The sequence below is a fragment of the Myodes glareolus genome, chromosome 1 (assembly GCF_982192425.1).
Source record: "Myodes glareolus chromosome 1, mMyoGla1.1, whole genome shotgun sequence".
NCBI classification, from domain to species: domain Eukaryota; kingdom Metazoa; phylum Chordata; class Mammalia; order Rodentia; family Cricetidae; genus Myodes; species Myodes glareolus.
In genome coordinates this window covers 140394003-140405539 of record NC_142026.1, presented here as the reverse complement: position 1 = coordinate 140405539, position 11537 = coordinate 140394003, and the positions used below count along the sequence as shown (strand labels likewise).

General features: G+C 49.6%; 1 long non-coding RNA gene across 1 annotated transcript; it reads left to right on the top strand.

Annotated features, from left to right (window-relative positions):
* Positions 1-240: 240 nt before the first annotated feature.
* Positions 241-5111, top strand: LOC146895770 (uncharacterized). Its single transcript, XR_015737083.1, has 2 exons — positions 241-405; positions 4758-5111. It is a non-coding gene; the product is annotated as an uncharacterized LOC146895770 (long non-coding RNA).
* Positions 5112-11537: the final 6426 nt, after the last annotated feature.

The window sequence follows — 11537 nt, the reverse complement described above, 5'->3', positions numbered from 1 at the left end:
ATCCAGGTTTGGTGAGAGATCCTCTTTCAAGAAATAAGGTACCGAGTAACTGAGGAAGACACGCACATGCGTGTGCACAAACACCCAGGAACATGCACACCACACACCACCTCTGCGTGCACAAACATACCTGTGTGGGAAGATAAGCCGTTGCTGTTGAATAATAGCAAGCTGTAGTGTTGTTTCTCCGGTTTAATAAGTCTCTGTTCTGGTGAGCTTCACAGAATATGATGCTCTGCTGGCCAGAGGGGCTGGGAGCAAAACGAATGGAGAGAAACCTGTTCCAGGAAGCACACTCTCCCTTACTTCTCTCATGCACCAAGGCAGACGGGCTTGCTGGCACAGTGTGCCCTGGCAGGAAGCAGCATTCTCCCTCATCTTTGCTGTGTATGCATCTCACCCCAGGTGAGTATCTGTCCAAAGCAGTGTGGGTATCAGGAGACTCAGAGACACTGCGTCCCGCATGGTCATTTAACTGATATAAAGTGGGGTGCCGGAAGGATCGTGGGGTCCGTTTTTATCTCCTTTAGTATCAGTGCAGGCAGGACCCCTGGCTTCCTAGTCTCTCTTTTTAGCACACTACACAAGTTACAAAGGACCTTCCCTGGGGCAGGCGGGGTTGTCTTTGCATCTCTGCACACAGCAGTTGCTCTTGGGTGTGAGTGGTGACTTTGGTCACCTGTGCCACTTGATTCCTAGTGAACTGTGAGGGCCTTTTCAAGTCACAGAGTTTTTCAGAGGGTAGGGAGAAGAAGAATATTTGCTCATTCTCAAGCACAGAATCTCCTTCTGTGTGGCCAGTGAGCTCTGTTGAAGAATGTCCTTGGCACAAGTGCCACCTCGGCCCTGCCCGCCTGTCTGGGTGCCCTGGGAATGATCCTAGGGGCTGCTTCCTCCCCAGTGAGACCCCAAAGCAGAGTTCAAGGAGCCCACTTCCCTTTGTCCCCTGTGTGCTTGGTGCATTGGACTTTCTCTGGGATGGGCTCTTTCTGCCAAGATGCATGGGCTCCCAGTTGGCAGACATGGAAGAAGACACATACATGTATAACATCAGAGAGGAACTGAGTGACTGAAAGACATCTTGGACAGGAGGAAGCCTACCTGGCATGCTGTAGGCCAGCCTTTGCAAGCCCAGTTGCTCTGTAGGGTGGAGAACAGGGTCTCCAGGGTGTGTGGGTCCGAGCAGTCAAAGGCCAGCCAGGAGGGTCCTGAGGAGTTTCCCGTGTTCTCATTGTCCCTTCATACTCCAACAGCACGACTGGGCTGGAAGCCAGCAGAAGGTGGGAGCCCTTTTTTTTCGCTCTTCTTTTGGAATCCTAGGGAATTCACCCAAATTCTCCTTCACAGGGGCTTTTACCTGTGCAATGAGGACACCATGTCCACTAGCTACACAGGTAGATGAGAAGACAGACTACCCTGGAGAGATCGCTAGGGGCTGCATCTCGGTGTGCTGACTGAGTCCTGAGGGGAGCCAGATGGCTCCATACCTAGAAGGTTCTGTGTAGCTCAGGCCTCAGATGTCCTTGGCTCTCCCACAGCCTGGCAGTGTTTGGCTCCACCGAGGTCTTGAGGCCCCAGGCGCCGGGTCTCACCCTTGGGATCCTCTCAGCTTTCATTCATGTGTATCTGAGCTGCAGCTTTGACCCCCAGAGGAGGGCAGGAGCCCACAGCCTCTGCATTCTGCTGGCTCACTAGGGAGCAGCTTTGAAAGCACTATAATTTAACCCAGATCGCAAGGGGCATTGCAAGTTCAGGGCACCATCCTGGGCACTGAAAGGCTTGGTTTTGTTGTGGCTAATGGCTATGGTTGTGAGGAGGGACTTAAATAGCCTTTTCCCTCCAGGATAATGGCCAGACACTGTCAGGAAGTTGCACAATGTCAAATCTGGGTCCAGGACTCAGTAGAGTTCAAAAAGATAGAACGGAGTAGGTTGAATTGCCAGTCTCGTTGGGATGAATTTGAGCCTTTGTTTAAAGCAAACTGCTTTTGGCCAGAAAACGCACACTTGTGCAAATCCTGAGAGAGGCCGGAGTCCACTGTGGAGCGCGAAAGACCGAGGGCTTTAGGAGGTTCTTGTATCAGTTCCTAGTCACCGTCTTTGAAAAATGCCCTACTTCAGAGGACAAGGACCAACAGTGGGGCTCACAGGGTGCAGCTGGAATCCCCGCCCTGAAGAGCGGTCTCTCAGCACCCTGGGGATAGTTTCCAAGCTGGAGTTCCCCACACAGGTGGGGGGAGCTGCTGTGGAAACAAGAGTGAGACAGGAAGGACAGTGGAATCCGGGAGTGGACGCTAATGGGTGGAGGGGATGGCGGGAAAGCTGTGAGGAATCCAGACAGGCGCATGAGTGTGTGCCTTGGAATGTAGAACGGACAAGCTACTCCTTTCAGGCGCCCTGTGCCATGGGAGAGCTGACAAGGACGGCTATGTCTCTTGCCTGCCCTGCCTCACTTCCACTTTGGGTTTGTCCCCTTGTTCTCTGTGGCAGAAAGTCAACAGTCTCAGACACAGCCGCAGGGATGCCAGTTCCCAACACCAGGGGGACAGCAAAACTGTCTTGGCGTTGCCTGTAAGATCTACAGTAGGGACCAGAAACCCAGGACACATTGTTATAGTTATACTATGGTGGCCTGCCCTGTCACCTGGGTACCTGTCCTTTAAGAGATAAGCTCCACCCACTCCTAATCTCCCCTTTCCTGCCTAGGCAAGCTGGTCTCACCCCTCTTCCTCTTCCTCTTCCTCTTCCCTTTCTCCCCCCCCCCCACTGTCCTTCTGAGGAGGCAGCTTTCTGTCTCTCCCCTCCCTTCTTCTCTCCCCTTCCCCTCCTCTCCTTTTCCCTCTATTTCTCTCTCTCTCTTCCCCCCAACCCTACCCTCCCAACACCCACCAAAGAACTCTTCACACCCAAGCTCTGTCTGAATGGTGTTTCTATCTGTCCCTTACCTGCCACGGGACCCACCAGGGTCACTCGCACCATAAATCATAACACGCGTGAAGGACAGCTCAGCTCAGGGGGAGCACTTCTCCACACAGAGGAAGGGTGGACACACACCTACACTCAGACAAAGGAGGGAACACTCTTCAGTGTCCCAATCTCTAAAATACACATGTGTTTAATATTTAGTTGAATATTGTTTAGCTATTGCTAAATATGTTTATACTTGCTCATTTTGTGCATGTGTGTCATGCTACATGTATGGAGGGCAGAGGGCAACCTGAGGGAGACTGTGTCCTCCCTCCGCCATGTAGGATCCAGGGGCTGAACTCAGCCCATCGGGCTGTTCAGCAAATGCCTATAGTCACAGAACCATCTTGCCAGCTGCGCGATCATTTCAAAATCGACTTTATGCTTTTAGAGTAGTAGGTTTAGTCTCGCAGAAAAAACTGGGAGGAAGATGTAGAGATTTCCCGTGGGCCTTCAGGCAGCTGCCCTCTCCTGAATGCCCCACTGGAACGTTTGCTGCACTAAAGAGCCTCCTGTAACTGACCTCATTTTGAAAACAGAGACTGCTCTTTTGTTTCTGGCTGCCCAGACCCGAATAATCACACAGAAACTGTATTGGTTACAACACTGTTCAGTCTTTTAGCTCAGGCTTCTTATTAACTAACTCTTACATCTTAAATCAAGCCATTAATCTGTATATCGCCACAAGGCTGTGGCCTACCGGTGAGGTTCTGGTGTGCCCTCCTTTGGCAGCTACATGGCATCTGTCTGAGTCTGCCTACTCTCTCTATATAATTTTGTTTGGATTTCCCACCTGGCTTTACTCTGCTAAGCCATGGGCTGAAATAGTTTTTTTTATTAACTAATAGACATATTCATAACATATAAAGGGGAATCCCACACCAAGGCACCACCTATCCATCATCACCCACATCCCATATTTGATTAGGGTTCACTCTTGGTGTCCCTCAGGAGTACAAAGACACATGCATATGTGAAGCCCCCAGCTTCTCTGCCTGTTCATCCCTCTGTTAGCTTTCCATCAGCCTAACAAAATAATGGAAATTATCAACTTAGAAAGGAAAAGAGGTTTGCTTGGGCTCGCAGGCCTGGAAGTTTCAGTCCTCAGTGATCGACCTGTGGCTGTCAGGCCTGTGCTGGTGCAGCATTGTGAACAGGAACGCAAGAAAAGAAGCTGTGTCTGTGGACTGACTGATGGGTTACACTTCAGTGCTGTGGAGAAACTGGAATGTTAGAGGTCCAGAGGTCAATTACCTTATCTTGGGCTACTTCTCACTCTCTGGAGCAGTCATTGCTTGTCCACCTCTGTAAGACTAACATCCAGTGACTAACAGATAAAACCTTTAAGAATCTATTAACAGTCCCACGATTGTCATTAGATAGCATCCTGGGCCAATAGAAAAGCTTCTCCCATCTCACGCTCCCTGCCTCTCAGATGTCCCAAGTTTAATGTATTTTAAACTTGCCTTGATTTATGTCTTTCTTTTTACAGTTTTTGTCAAACTAAAACTTTGTGAAACTGCCTCCATGTTGAAATTTGGAATTTGGGGCAAACTAAATCTGTGTTCTTGGGCCATGGTCACTCCAAATGCTCCAGAATAAACTATCTCTTATTCCCTAAAAGAGTATAGCTATGGTTTTTGCATTGACAGAACCATGCGGTTGAAACACACAGCAGAGGAGGCTTGTTCACTTCACACCCATCAGGAATGAAGAGTCAGACAAGAAGAGCCCGTAGTCCTGATATCCCCTTTTTTTCCACACTAACAAGACTCTAACTCTTCCCACCAGGCCTCATTCACCATCGTGCCAAGCTGAGGACCACGCCCTCAACCCAGAGGCCCTTGCAGAACATCCAAGGTTCAGCCTGCAGCACTCCCTCCCACCTGACTGCAGAGAGCCCCTGGCTTCCACCTCTACTGTCTTGGCTCTTCCAGAGCACTGTATGTAGCTGAAGTTAAGGTTGATTTCTTTCACTTTTCAACATGCATGGAAGGTTTTTACTCCTTTCCACGGCTTGAGAGTTCTTTCCTTTAAAAATAATACCCCACTTTTGGCCATTCCACTGTTTCTTGTATTTGCCTGAAGGGCATCTGGGTTACTTAATTGATTATTGATTGTTAATAAAGCTGTGTATGAGCACCCACGGGAAGCTTGCTAAGTGCCAACTCCTTTGGAGGCTGAGTTAATGGTTTTCTCAGCCTTAAGTCTGTGGGCACCTTTGGGTTCCTGGAGGAACATGTTATTAAGTCAAGGAAGTTCCCTTCTGTGCTCGATTCTCTGGGAGAGCTGATGTTTTCAGAGCTGGGCAGAAAGAACTCACATTTGAGGTCTGAGCATTCCCCGTGCTCTGGGCAACACTTCAGGTGTCTGTGGGGAGAAGAAGCCCATGAAACTATGCAGAGCTGGCCTAGGGCTGGAGCCCAGTACATCAAGAGGCCTTTATTTCCAAATTTCTTCAGGAGAAATTCCTCTAGTGGGACTGGGAGGGAGGGAGGCAGACATCAGAGGAGACCCCACGGCAGAGCAGATGTGGTGCTGAGGTCCTAGCAGTGGCGTCAAGCCTGTTGTCTGTCACCTACGTCTGAGCTCATAGCCCACAGCAGGGAATGACACAATGGAGAGAAATACATTGTTTCTCCTCTTTGAGACAGGGAGAGTGACGGATGAGGAGGGAGAGTTCCGCTTCTCCATCCTTCATCCCCGTCTCACAACCATTTCTGTTGTTGTCCCCTCCTGAGTGCCAAGGGGGGCTGGTGCGGTTTCCTGCCACTGGCTGGTGTCAGGACCGTGAGGACACAGGAATCTTGCCTCCTGTTTGCCCCACTCTGTCCCAGTCTCGTGACGACTGAGGATCCTTTTCTGTTTAAATTCTGTGTCCCTCTTAAGTGGGAAAACTGGGAATCTGATTCAGTTACCCTAAACTAGGTCAATAAAACCCTGTCCCGTCCCAGTGGGCAGGAGCTGTCCTTTGTAAATTATGGCTCTTTATCCTGGATTTATTTTCCCCACGAAGGGTAGATTCCTGCCAGGCTAACAGCTGGGAAGCCAGCATCCTCTGCATTGTCTTACAGGATGGCACCATCTTTGTTGGGCAGGGTTGATGGCTTCCTGGCAGTGGCCCACAGCAGGTTCTTACTAATATATTTGCAAATGAGAAGAGAACTGGAGACTGGGGATCCAATTTGCTCTGTCAATCACCCCGGATTTTCTCTTTGCATGGCCCCCAGAGACAGGCAGATTTGCTACAACTGAGCAACTTTCTGGGCCGGCCCAGAGCCTGGCAGTGTCAACAGGGGCCTGTGTGGACAGAAAGGGAGTTTCCAGGGGTGAGTTCTCATATCATCTGGCAGTGCCAGACAAACCCCATGGGAGTTGCACAGCCCAGTGCCAGGGGCTTGGAGTTTGAACTCCACACTGCAACTATAAACATAAAAGGTAGCAGACATGGTAGGAAAGAACGGCTTAGCAAAGCAGAGGTTTACTGAATCCGTTCAGCCAGGCTGTGGCGGAGGCTGGGCAAGCTGAAGCTGTCATGGGCAGGAGCTTGCCCAGAGACCCAGATTGCCATACTTCATAAACACATGACGTTTGAATTTTGTTTGTTTTCTATATAACCCATGTTCTTTAACATGTCCAAAATGTTTAATTGTTCATGTTTTTGTGTCGCTTTAATCAATAATTTTGTCTCGTCTTTCTTTTTATTCCTCATGTAACAAATTTTGAAGAAGCCTGAAAAACAAATGGATGCTATTAAAATCATCCAAAATTAACAGATGGATTTATTTATTTATTTATTTGGTTTTTTTGAGACAGGGTTTCTCTGTAGTTTTAGAGCCTGTCCTGGAACTAACTCTTGTAGACCAGGCTGGCCTCGAACTCACAGAGATCCGCCTGCCTTTGCCTCCTGAGTGCTGGGATTAAAGGTGTGTGCCACCACCGTCCGGCTCAGATGAAGTTATATTTTAGTCTCCAGGATAAAAAGTGATTTTTTTAAAAAACCAGGTGGTGTAGTGATATTTTATTTGTATTTTAATAAATAAAGCTTGTCTGAAGATCAGAGTGCAAAGTTAAGCCACTAGAGGCCAGGGGAATGTTGGCACACGCCTTTAATCCCAGGACTCGGGAGACAAAGGCAGATGGATCTCTGTGAGTTCAAGGGTACCCTGGGCTACACAAGATTGATCCAGAACAGATCTAGGCTAAAGGCTCACACCCTTAATCCCAGAGTTTGGGAGTCACACACCTTTAGCCTCAGCACTAGGGAGATGAAGACAGGAGCGATATGGCTGGGAAGAGAGAGGAATATAAAGGGGAAAGGACAGGAAGGAACTCACTAGAGCGTGGCGTCTGAGGTCTGATGGAGACACAGTGCAATCTAGGCAGTCTGAGGATCGTCCCTTCAGTGTGAGCATTGGTCTCTCTCGTGGCTGACTGCTCTGCTTCTCTGATCTTCAGCTTTAACCCCTATATCTGTCTCTGGGTTTTTATTATTCAAGCTACAGCGTGGTGATCGTGCACACCTTTAATACCAGCAGCACTCAGGAAGTAATACAGTATGTGCACATGCACACAGAACCCAAGTCAGTGACTTGCTTTGACTAGCAGGTTGGCACCTGAATGTTATCCTGTAGCCTGAAGATGAGGCCGAGAGAAGTCTCTGGCTTTTGTTCAGAATACTCCTTCAGAGAAGCAAGCTATGGAAAATCCTGAGCTGTGGAGGCTGGGGCCCTGAGCTCCCAGCCACAGGCAGGAGTGCCATCTTAGGCTCTGAGCTCCCAGCCACAGGCAGGTGCACCATCTTAGGCCCTGAGCTTCCAGCTGCAGGCAGGTGCACCATCTTAGGCCCTCAGCTTCCAGCCACAGGCAGGAGCGCCATCTTATTCCCTGAGCTCCCAGCCACAGGCAGGTGTACCATGTTAGACCCTGAGCTCCCAGCCACAGGCAGGTGAACCATCTTAGGCCCTCAGCTTCCAGCTGCAGGCAGGAGCGCCATCTTAGGCCCTGAGCTCCCAGGCATAGGCAGGAGCGCCATTTTAGGCCCTGAGCTCCCAGTCGCAGGCAGGTGAACCATCTTAGGTCCTCAGCATCCAGCTGCAGGCAGGTGCACCATCTTACATTTTCCGGCACACTGAGCCCCAGCCCCGAATCTGCAGCCCAGGGAAATCAGAGAAAACAACCCAGGATTCAGATGACCAGGATTAAGATGTTCTGTAACACAGTGAGACACAGGAGCAGCTCCTTCTCCAAGGCTGCGTGCTTAGGTACGGCCCATTCTCCTGACTCAGCATAGCTACCGCAAAGTCTTCACTTCTCTTCTTTGTTGGTGGAGTGGACTCTCTCTAGAGAGCCGGAGGACCCCAGAGAGAGCTCCCTCAGATGGGATGCCAAGAACGCAGCTCTTCCCTGGGAAGTTTAGGGTGGGGCTGGTTTAAGCTTAGATGGATCCAGGATAAGTCAGACATTCTTTACAACAAACAAAACAAAACAAAACAAAACAGGACATTCAACTAAGTACAACTCCTACTTGTTCTTATCTGAAATTGAAATTGAATTGGGCTACCTTGTGTTTCCCTGGAAGGCTCAGACAGCAGCTGCTGCACAGTGCTGGTCTTATCTGTGTTTGTTGATTGAATTCTGTAAACATCCTCTTTGAATTGTCCTGTTACTTCCCTCCCCAGGTGATGCCTCTTGACTTGTGGGAGAACTGCAGGGCAAACATTAGGGACCTGGGTCTCTGATCTGAACCACGGGTGTGCTTGTGTGGCCCCAGGCACTTAGCCATAGTGAGGATGGGGACCTGCTCCACAGGCAGTATGGAGCAAGAAGAAGAGCTTCTGCTCAGCCAGAGTTGGCTCCATGGAGCTGCGAGGTCTCCTAGGGAAACCCACAGGAGGCCTTGGTCCAGCCGCACATAGATCCCCTGCTGCAGGGTTGGTTCATCTTTGCCTCTTTCCTCTGTTCTGGAATTCTGATTTGTCAGTCTGTCGTAGGACTGGGTGTAGACAGAAGTTTCTGTCCCACCTGATCCTGCAGTCCTTCAGTCCCAAAGAAACACAGAGAGGCCTATAATAATTATAACCTGTTTGGCCTATTAGCTCAGGCTTATTATAAGCTAACTCTTACAACTTAAATTAACATATAATTCTTGTTTATATTTAGCCACTTGGCTTGGTACCTTTTCTCAGTGAGGCATTCTCATCTTGCTTCCATTGCATCCAGCTGGTGACTGCATCTCTTTGCCTTCCTCTTCCCAGAATCCTCCTAGTCTGGTTACCCCACCTTTACTTCCTGCCTGGCTACTGGCCAATCAGTGTTTTATTAAACCAGTACAAGGTGCACAAAAGCATTATTCTACACCTGGGGAGAGGAGAGCCCAAGAGGTGGCTCTAGGATGAAAAGGTGATCAGCCAGTCATCAGAGAGGTTATGAAGAAAGTCATCATTAAGTTCGGAACTTAACGGAGAAGTAGCTCTGAGAATAAACAGAACCCAGGTGCCCCATAGTAGGTGGCGATGCTAAGGACAGGAGACTAAGGTTTCCTGGGTCATCACTTACGAAAAACACCTTGAGAATCAGGTGTGGGGTCACACAAGGACAAAATGTCCTGTCTTTAAGTGTGTTCAGCATAGCGAGCAAGCAGGAGGTTAGAGCAAGGCTAAGTTAAACCAGGAAATCACAGGCTACAGGACAATTCTGGTCAGGAGCAGGTCTTCTCAAGTGAAGAGGGTCAGGGCACCCAGGAGCCGTGGTTCCTTTTCTCCTCTTTGCCTCTTGTCTGGACGGGGCTGGAAAGAGACTTTCCACTCATCTTGCTGACATGCTCCTGCATGAGCAACTGCAGTCAGATATTCAGAGGGATTGGCCTGATAGTTTGTCTGAGGATACAGGGCCCAATGTAGGTCTTACCCTCCCTCAGACAGGAGACTGGAGGGCACAGGGAGGGTGTAGGGCTGAGTCAGAGTGTGTCCTGCTGACCCTCGCTACTGCAGAGAAACACAGGTCACGGATTGTTTTCTGGCTCACTGGAGGAGCTGCTGTGTTAGCTATGCAGTGTCAGGGGGGAGTTAACCAGCTTGTACCCCCTTCAGATCAGACAGAAAAGAACAGTACAGCGATGGGGTGGTGTGGATGTGACTGCTGGTGTCACTCATTAGTGGGCTCCAACCTCATCCTGATGGTTTCCTGGGGGTGGGTTTGGGACTGTGACCTCTCTCATTCTACAGCAGATCTGGGACCTCAGTTTCCCTTTGAGCATGACATCGTGACCATACACACCAGAGAAGGAGAGGGAGGAGTGGCCGACCCAGGACTCACCTTTCCTTTTGCATCCAGTCCAGGACTCAATGATAAATTATATTCTTTCCTGTGCCTGGGGTTAGGATCCTGTGGAGAAGAGGGAGTAACCCATCATGCAACTGGTCAGAAAACAGTAAATACTTACGGGGCTTGCAGCTAAATTATTTAGTACAGTGCATAAATTCTGGAAGGGCCTAGAGAAAGGGACATTGCCGTCTTATTTAAGGGCCAGTTTCTACGGGGCTTCAACTGTCCTTCAGGGTTTGCAGAGCCTATTACCAGACACCTCCCCTCCCAGGTATGTCTCCTTATAAAGCAAAACTGCAAGTCTGGTAGTGTATTGCTCTCTGGCTCAAGGACTCGGGTCCTCTCTGACCTTCAGCCCACAGTCCCCAATAGATAGCTTCTAGCCCCTACATTCCCTCATGGTTGCAAAGGGGTTGCTGCAACCGTTGTATCTGCATTCCATCCTCCTCTTTTAAGCAGCTGTCTGGGAAGTCTCGCCCAACAATGTCCTACAGTTCAGCTATCCCTAAAGGGGCACGGGAAGCCGGTTAACACAAGGGCATGCTGTTGCTCTGATACACGGGAGTGTTAGCACTGGCCAGCAAGGCAGGAATGGCTGTTAGTTGCACAGACCTGAGCATGTGACTGTGGGTGACATATACAATGTCTGTCTCTATTCCCCACCCCCTTTCCCATGTCACCTTGGGCCATAGTTCACGTGTGATGTTTCCCACAGTGGAGCTTAGGTATTTGATTGGTTGGTTGATGATCTCCTTTGCTGTGATGTCTCCACTACTGACTGCAGAATCTGGACCTACAGAGGATTCCACAGGTCGCAAGGCTGGAGGACATGGAGGTTAGTATAGCGTGCGTGCGTGCGTGTGTGTGTGTGTGTGCGCGTGCGTGCGTGTGTGTGTGTGTGTGTGTGTGTGTGTGTACGCATGGGGAAGATGCAGGATTAGTATAGCATGAGGAAAAGCTGAACCATTAGCCTCCCATGTGTTTCTTTACCTCTGTAGGCAACTTCCTAAACAAATGCCAGGAGAGATGAGGACAGAAAGGGAGGAGACAGTTGGGGTGGGGGAGGGCTGGCAGCAGATTATGGCTGCCTTACCCACTTCCCTTTGTTTTGTTCTACACCCTGCAATTTAGCCAGACGATCACTTTTCTGATTAAAGTCCGTTGCTGTAATGACCGTCTTTCTCTCAAACCAGAGGACCTCTCTCTGTCTCCCCAATCCCCATTTATTTTTAAGATACTCTCATT